Consider the following 7,988-nt stretch of genomic DNA (forward strand, 5'->3'; position numbering starts at 1 on the left):
CTCTCCTGGTTTCCTGCTGACTCGTCTCTGCTTCCTCCCTGGAGAAACCGAGGCGTGTAGCTGGGTCAGTGGGAACCAGGTCCAACGTGTTCAGCAAAGGGCTAATTTTAAACTGCCTCACGGGGCGCCTGGGTGGCTCAGTCAGTTAAGCGTCTGACTTCGGCTCAGGTCATGATCTCGCAGTCTGCGTGGTCCGTGAGTTCGAGCCCCGCGTCGGGCTCTGTGCTGACAGCTCAGAGCCTGGAGCCTGCTTCCGATCCTGTGTCTCCCCCTCTCTCTGCCGCTCCCCTGCTCATGCTCTCTCTCTCAAAACTATATAAAACGTAAAAAAGACTCACACTGCCAAGAAAGAGTTGGAGGTGTATGCGAGGTGGAGAGGAACAATTCCAGTCCTTCAGGGCAGCCATACTGGACGCCACCAGTCGGGCTATCCCAGGACGGGCATCCAGAAGGGGCCCCGCTGCCTGTGTCCCTCTCTTCTTTCCGCAGACGTGATGTGCTCTCAGGTACCTTGCTTGGACTCAAGCCAAACTCGAAGAGAAGGTCCTTCTAAACCCACCCTTTCCAAAGCGTAAGTGGTTCTCTCAAGAAGCTCCCGACACTGTCTCAAATACTGCCTCTTTCTAGAACGGCTCTCTCATGCCCAGAAGCCTTGCATTTGGGGGCCAGGCAGGAGCTGGGGCTTGAGCATTCCCGACACCCACACATGATCCCCATCAAGTGCCCCCACCCACACCTCCCCTCGACCTTGCTAACATTTGATGCTATTTTCTCAATCTTATGGACACCGGGGACCATCCCGCCCACGCCGACCGTTTGCACGGGGACTGACACAGCCCCAGGCTCCCGGCGAACTCTTGCTACAGATGGTTCGGGGAGGGACACGAAAACTCAATCCGTGCATTTGGAGTGAAATGCAGGCTTTGTTCCCCCTTAGAGAGAAGAGGCACCTTCCTCCTCCTCCTGGAGGTGAACCAGGAGGCACATGCCTCCCCCGAGGGTCCCAGCCTGGGGACAGGCTGCCCCTCAGAAGAGCTGAGGGCTCAGCGAAGAACATGCAGGCCCGAAGAGACTGAGAACTCGAGAGCAAATCACCCAGAAAGAAGCTCTGGGTGTTTCTGTTGACACCAGTAGGATGTGGATTTTCTGTTGCTGAACAGAAGCCCTCTGCTAAAATCGCCTTTGGAAACCTTTGCTGTTCGTAGGCATCTGTGATCGCAAAGAAGTAAAACCAGTATGCCTGCTACAGAAGTGGCCTCCGAGGTGAGCCCTCACCCCTCCCTCCCGCCAGACTGTCCTCCTATAGATACTCTGGAGCCTCCCAAAAGTCCCATCAGACACCCCGACTTGTCCTGCACCCTGAGACGGTGGGTTCCCGGGCAGGATGGACAGCGTGAAGAATGAGGTGTTCTAGAAGGCTGGTCTGGAGGGATTCCGCAGACCAGCGGCAGCTGGCAGCAACGGAGGCCAAAAGAGAGGAAGGAGGGAGTGCGAGAGCCCCTCCGGGGAGAAATCGCCTGATGGAGTTAGACTGCGGGCTTTCACAAAGGACAAAATGGGCAGGGTGGGGGGTTAGCGCCTTGGTTACATGAACCGCGATGCCCGCAGGGTGGTGGAGGCGGCTATCTTGGCCTTAGACGGTCCACAGCGTCGTCCACTCTTTTAGTTTCGCGCCCTTTGCTTTGGCAGGGGCGGCGTGGGATTTCCAGTGGGCACGCGGGAGAGTCGCGGGCCTGAGAGCGTGAGAAATCACGATTCTGCTGAAAGCAGCAAAGGCAGAGATGGAGACACCGTTCCTCCTCTTTCACGGCAAACACCCCGCGGGGTCACGGGGCAAATATCACCGGTGCTGACACGTGGCCACAGGGCTTGGCGCCTTACGAGGCAAGCTCAGCTACAAGGCCCTCCCTTCCAGGAGGTGTTCTGGAACACGTGGGGCAGGTCGCCCCTCCGCAGAAACGAGCCGGACTACTGCCATTCGGGAGCTAGAGGCCAAAGCAGAGTCCGGTAGAATCACACCGTCCAACAGCCGGGGAAGCCGTGGAGGAAGCCAAGACGGCCCGTGGCCTCGTGGCCTGGCGTGCAGACCTCCTGTGGGCACCCGCCTGGGGCCCCTCCACGTCCGGCGTCACCACTGCGTACCCCTTTCACTCTGAAAAGGGCCAGATGTGGGCCGCCAATGATCCGGACCACCACCTCCAGGACTGACACGTCTGGGAACGTAGCAACACCAAGTCCTTTTCTTCGTTGACCGGGACAGCCCGGAGGAGAGATTGGGGTCCAGTGGAAAGCGACCCCGAGCCTTCCAGCACAGCGTCTCGTGCCTTCGGGGCACACTGCGGGGCTGGGAGGGGGGCCCTCTCTCCCAGGGGTGCGTGCTGCGGGCCCTCCCCCCTTCTCTTCTGTGATGGGGGGGTGAGGACAGCGCCTGCACACGCGGGGGGGTGTGCTGGTTGCCTTCCCCCAGGCACACACCATCCACACACCGTGCACGCGGGCTGAGCACTCGAAACACAAGCTCGACTGCAGTCCTGGTCTCCCGGGGCCCTCAGAGGTGTGGGGGGCTAGCCTGGGCCAGTGCCGGGCACGGGGTCAGCAACCGTGAGGCAAGGGCAAGGACTCGGGGGTTCACGGCTGAGGAAGGCAGGAGAGGGGCTGGAAGGTTCTCACGTGGTTGACAGTCCGTATGGATTCCGCCAGCGGATGGGGATACTGAGTCACGCCAGGGCCTCCTTGTTCCTCCAGGCAGCTGTGCACGGCTCGACTTCGGGATTTCCCTGTGCATGGGTTACGGAGCAAGGCGGGCACGACCTGTCCAAAGAGGAGAAGGTCAAGGCCCAGGAGAAGAGACCCAGGGCAACTGTCCTGCACCCCGATCTCCCCCACTGCTGTCCTAGGAGGCAGGAGGGCCCTGCTGGAACCCATCCCTCTGGTTACTGTCCCATCAACAGCGAATCTTGGCATCCGCACTGCTCGCTGATCCGGACAGCCTCCAGACAGCAGGATGTACCCTCGCTTTGCATTTAGAGCCTGAGCTCCGTCTCTCCTAGTCTCTCCGCACAGACCGCCGTGCCTGAGACCCCAGCCAGGGCAGAGTGAGGGGTCTGACCCCAAAGGCGCAGTCAGGTGTCTGAATGCTGACCTCCTCTTTTGCACTAAAATGCTTGTGTGTTATCAGAGGGGAGCGCACAAGAACGAAACCGCTTGAGCCTCTGCGTCCTCAGGCTGCGGTCGGTCCCTGGGGCACACCGCTAGTGGACGTGTTTGCGGACTCGCGTGTCCTTCAGGTCTGCTCACCAGCGCAGGAGCCACCAAGTGGCCGGTTTTGATTTATCAGGTCACTTCAGCACCACACACGGAAGCATCTCGGCAAATCTCCTCTTCCCCTGTCTTGCCTTCCAGACTCTCCCAGGCTCTGGCGGACCAGCGGGGACGAGCACGTCTGGTGGTATCCACTCTCTTGTCGGTGTGCCCCGTCTGTGCGTGTGCGTGTGCAATGCCATAGTGGACGAGGATCAGGTTGGGGATCTGAGGGGAGGCTCACTGCGGCCCACCGCCCTCAGCGGTCTGTTTGGCTCTTGGCCACTGAGAGGAGAGAACTACGGTCTCTGGGTAACTCCCTCTCTCTTTGGCCTTGTAAGGAAATATCTAGGGAAGACAGCAGAAGGTGTGTCGGTGAGATTTGCAGGTGGCATCAGAAGGTATGAGAGAAAAGTGGGTTCTTCCCCTGCCCCTCCCTCCCCATCCACCTGGCCCCACCCCCGGCAGGTAACTTCTCTTTTTTTTTTGTTTTAAATATTTATTTATTATTGAGAGACCGAGAGACACAGAGCGCGGGCAGAGGAGGGGCGTAGAGAGGGGGAGACACAGAATCCGAAGCAAGCTCCAGGCCCTGAGCCCGATGCGGGGCTCGAACTCACAAACCGCAAGACCGTGACCTGAGCCGAAGTCGGGCGCTTAACCGACTGAGCCACCCAGGCACCCCAGGCCTGGCAGTTTTGTCTGCTTCTCATTGAAGTCTGCAAGCCAAGCCATGTCACGGGGTGACACTGACAATCAGGAAGCAGACAGAAGACCTGCGTTCACAAGCCCCTTGAATCTGGTGGCTTCTCCGTTAGTCAAGACTGAATTTCCCGAAGCAGACAAGGTCTGGGCATTTGGAAGGGCTTTTGTTTGCTTGTGTGTTGTGTTTTGTTTTGTTTGATGGGAGGGGGATGTGGGGCAGCTTGGAAGTGACAGAGGGTGACCGTTGACCTTTTACCCAGTTAAGGTCCTAAGGGCCCAGAGCCCAAGCGTGTGAACAGGTGGTTAAGGGACCTGGGAAGCCAAGCCACAGGCTCCCCCTTAGCCCTGCTGAAGCCATAATGCAGATAATAGTCAATCCATGGAATCCTTGGACAGCCATGTGGGGGGTTACCTCTCCCGTTCCAGCAGAATTATGGTGGCCAACTGAGAGACGACTGCCGGGAAGACAGGACTTGATGGTGCACAGTCCCTCCCGCCTGGAAGCATGCTTCTTCAGGACTGGGCCCCGCCAGAGACTCAGCCTCACATCCGCAGCTCTCTGTCCCACCTCCGTCACCTCCCTGCAGGCTCCGGGAGGCTTGGTAGCTAGAGGTGATAGACTCTGGTGAGGCTCCAGCCCATCGGAGAGCTTGGTGGCGTCCCCAGGAATTCCGGGGATGGACGTATGCAGGCCTGGTGTGTGCAGGGGCCATTACTGAGGCTCACAAGCCCAGAGAACCTGGGCGGGGCTGGGGAGGCAAATGGGAACCTCTCCTGGGCTTTAGGAACATTTGTTCATGTACAAATTCAACAACCTCAAAGCTGCTGCCTGTGGTTAGCGGGGGGGATGGGGGGGGGGATCTAATGAGGGCCATTTAGCTAAAGCTGCGTGATCACTTTGTGGAATATTTCTCAGGAAATCGATGTCTGCCAGGAACTCGGAATCTGGGTGTGCTCAGCTCTGCCCACTACCCCTGACGGTCATGGGATCCCCTGAAACCCACCCCGCCCGACCCACCCTAAACTCAGCGTTTTGGTCAGATTTGTTTTGCGCTGTCTCATCACAAACCCTGTGGTTTTCAAATGCCTCCTCCCTGCCCTGGCCCACGAGGTTCCTCTATCCCCAGGAGGGTCTGGTGCCCAGAGCCAAAATAAACCCCGGGCATTGGAAAAGAGGGCTGAGAACCGCAGGTCCTTCTCTCTGTAGGGTACACTCACGTCCGCTGTGTTTTAGCTGTGCACCACGGCCGGCTAAAGGCATCTCCGTGGCCCTGGCTGCTATCGATCCGTGAGTTTCTTTAGGTCAGCAGCTGCAGTGGAAAAGACCCCTTTCCTCCAATGGTCACGAACGTGGGTGTCCCTGCCCTACCGCTGCTGGGAAGCAAGGACAAACCATTAACAGACGCTCGAAGTGGGGCGCAGTCCACGAAGTGGGGCTCAAGGACAGTCTTGGCTGGCTTGGGTAAGGGTTCTGCTTTCGTTATGTCCCTAAAGGATAAACTGCTAGCGTTTCACAGCCGGGGCTCAGATGCCATCAGTCCTCTCCTGTAATAACCCACTGCAAGATATAGAATCTTTGTTAAGTAAGCAAATATTTATCATAACTGAGATTCAAATAGGAGCCTGAATAGCAATTGATTTTCATTCTTCTTGGCTGTGATGTTTTAGCTATTTATTTTTCTTTTTATTAATGTTTAAAAAAAATTTTTTTTTCATCTTTGAGGGGGGTGGGGGGAGAGTCAGTGGGGGAGGGGCAGAGAGAGAGAGGGAGACACAGAATCCAAAGCAGGCTCCAGGCTCCAAGCGGTCAGCACAGGGCCTGACGCGGGGCTCGAACTCGTGAACTGTAAGATCGAGACGTGAGCCAAAGTCAGACGCTTGATCGACTGAGCCACCAGGCGTCCCTATGCATTTCTTTTTTTATCTTGAGCCCTAACATCCTTATTATTTTTCAAAGTGTTTAGATAAGGTGAGTCCCCAAAAAGCTGCGGTCACTTATTCCAGTGCCATTCAATGGCCACAGTCAGCAAGGTCTACCCAGGCTCTAACGTAAATCGTGTTGGCAACTGAAATAGGCCTGTCTTCTTGGGTGGGTTCCTGTCCTGTCATTTTGTATGGACCTCACAAGACTGTAACCTAAACCGAAGTTGTGGGAAGAAGAAACACTAAGGAGGGTGAGAAAATGGTATCTCAGTAGATGAAGCAAGAGACTAAGTCTCTCACAGACCCGGCATCAGAAGGAAGCTCATGAAATAATTTATCGAGTGACTTCTATAGGCCAGTCCTGTGCTAAGCAAGTGCGTACGTACCACATCATTTCGTCTTCCCAACAGCCCTCTGAAGTAGATCTTCTTACCTCAATCCTACAATCAACAGCTGCGGAATCCATGACTGTGCCAAGGACACACGGCCACTCAGAGGCACAACCGGGTCCAGGCTGGGCCATCTGCCTGGGCTCCTGGTCCCTGGGGTCCTGGGGTCCGTCTGGATCTGGTTCCCTTGGTCATATACTCAGCACCTGACAATAAATTACTTTTCTTCCATGGCTTCAGTCTCCTGAACAGCCCTCCTACAACGAACGTCATCGTCAACCATTGGCTCAAGAACCTCCTGGAATCCAGTGCCCGGCAAGGGCTGAGCTCTGTGAGCGGGAGGTTCTGCTAAGCTCCCCTGCCCCTCGGCCACAGGTATGATACAGATTGAACATGATGGGGTAGAGGGATGGATACACAGAGCCAGGTCGTGGTTGGCACCCCATGGATGGCCCCACCAAGCCTTGCTGGAGAGCCCACGGCCACCAAACTTCTCTTCTTCTGAACACGCTGTGACACTCATTTAGCACGTCTGCTCCCCACCACGACACAGGATCTGCCCCTTACCCATTGAGCCTGGCCCGGGCTCACCTCTGTGTCCTCCAGCATCTAGCAAAGTGCTGACAGCATAGACGAGGCCCCCAAACATTGCTTAGTCGATCCCCCAAAAGCTCTCTACCCAAAGCACTGGGCATACCCCCCCACCCTTGCCAAGGCTGGGGGCGTGGTTGATTCTATGTGTGACCTTGACTAGTCTAAGGGAGGAGAGCTGGGAAGGATTATTTTTCTGGTGGGTGTCTCAGGGCGGTTTAGCATTTGAATGGGTGCTCAGAGTGTGGGAGGAGACTTCCCCTATGGGGGGGATGGGCATGGGGAGCATCATCAATCCTGAGGGCGAGAATGGAACAAGAGGTAGAGGCAGGGAGAATTAGCTCTCCGAGCTGAGACATCCACTTTGTCCTGCCCTCAGAGGGACGCTGTTTCCCAAGCCTGGCCCTTGGGTTTGACGTGGAACTATGGCGTCCAGCCTGCAGATGGTGGGATTTCTCACGTCCTTAATGGCAAGAACGAGTTCTTCTGTGTATCCTGTGTGTCCCGTTGGTCCTGTTTTTTCCTGAGCTTCCTCACCTAATACACTGAGTCCTCCTCTCTCTCTTCCCACCAAAGCCATTGAGACCATCAACCCCCTTGGCACAGAATGACGCAATTCTCTTCTTTGAATAACTGCAGGGTGGTTGCTGTTGCTGCTGTTTTCCAGTCATTCTTGTCCTGAGCGATCTCAAGTGTCCTTAAGGACTCTTGAAGCCCGAGGAGACTTCTGTTGTATCGGCTGTCGGAGGAACCTTGCGGTCCCTCCGCTGTCGGTGAGCAAACATCAGATCCAGGCGTCTTTAGAAGGGGGTGGTTTGAGTTTTCTTTGGCTTTGGGACCGGGCAGAGACCCCCAGGTACCCCCGGAGGCTGTGGGGGGAGGGGGCGATGAGATCATGTCTGCAGAGGCCCGCAGCCCCTTGGAAGGCGGTCCCTCTGTAAGTTCTTGGAAAAGCCCCCCCTTCTAGCCATTTCTGCTCACACCGGCTCAGTTTTCCTGGTCTGGCTGCCGCTACAAATAGCCTGCGTGCTCTCGCCAAGTTTCCGTCTGCTTGCCCTCTGCTCTCTTCTCATGGTTGGG

At 56.4% G+C, this 7,988-nt stretch overlaps 1 long non-coding RNA gene across 1 annotated transcript; it reads left to right on the plus strand.

Annotated features, from left to right (window-relative positions):
- The first annotated feature begins 1,112 nt into the window (after positions 1 to 1,112).
- On the plus strand, positions 1,113 to 6,550 carry LOC113603716 (uncharacterized). Its single transcript, XR_003425409.2, has 5 exons — positions 1,113 to 1,263; positions 1,690 to 3,126; positions 3,403 to 4,630; positions 4,922 to 5,467; positions 6,339 to 6,550. It is a non-coding gene; the product is annotated as an uncharacterized LOC113603716 (long non-coding RNA).
- The last annotated feature ends 1,438 nt before the right edge of the window (positions 6,551 to 7,988 follow it).

The sequence above is a fragment of the Acinonyx jubatus genome, chromosome B4 (assembly GCF_027475565.1).
Source record: "Acinonyx jubatus isolate Ajub_Pintada_27869175 chromosome B4, VMU_Ajub_asm_v1.0, whole genome shotgun sequence".
In the NCBI taxonomy this organism is placed as follows: domain Eukaryota; kingdom Metazoa; phylum Chordata; class Mammalia; order Carnivora; family Felidae; genus Acinonyx; species Acinonyx jubatus.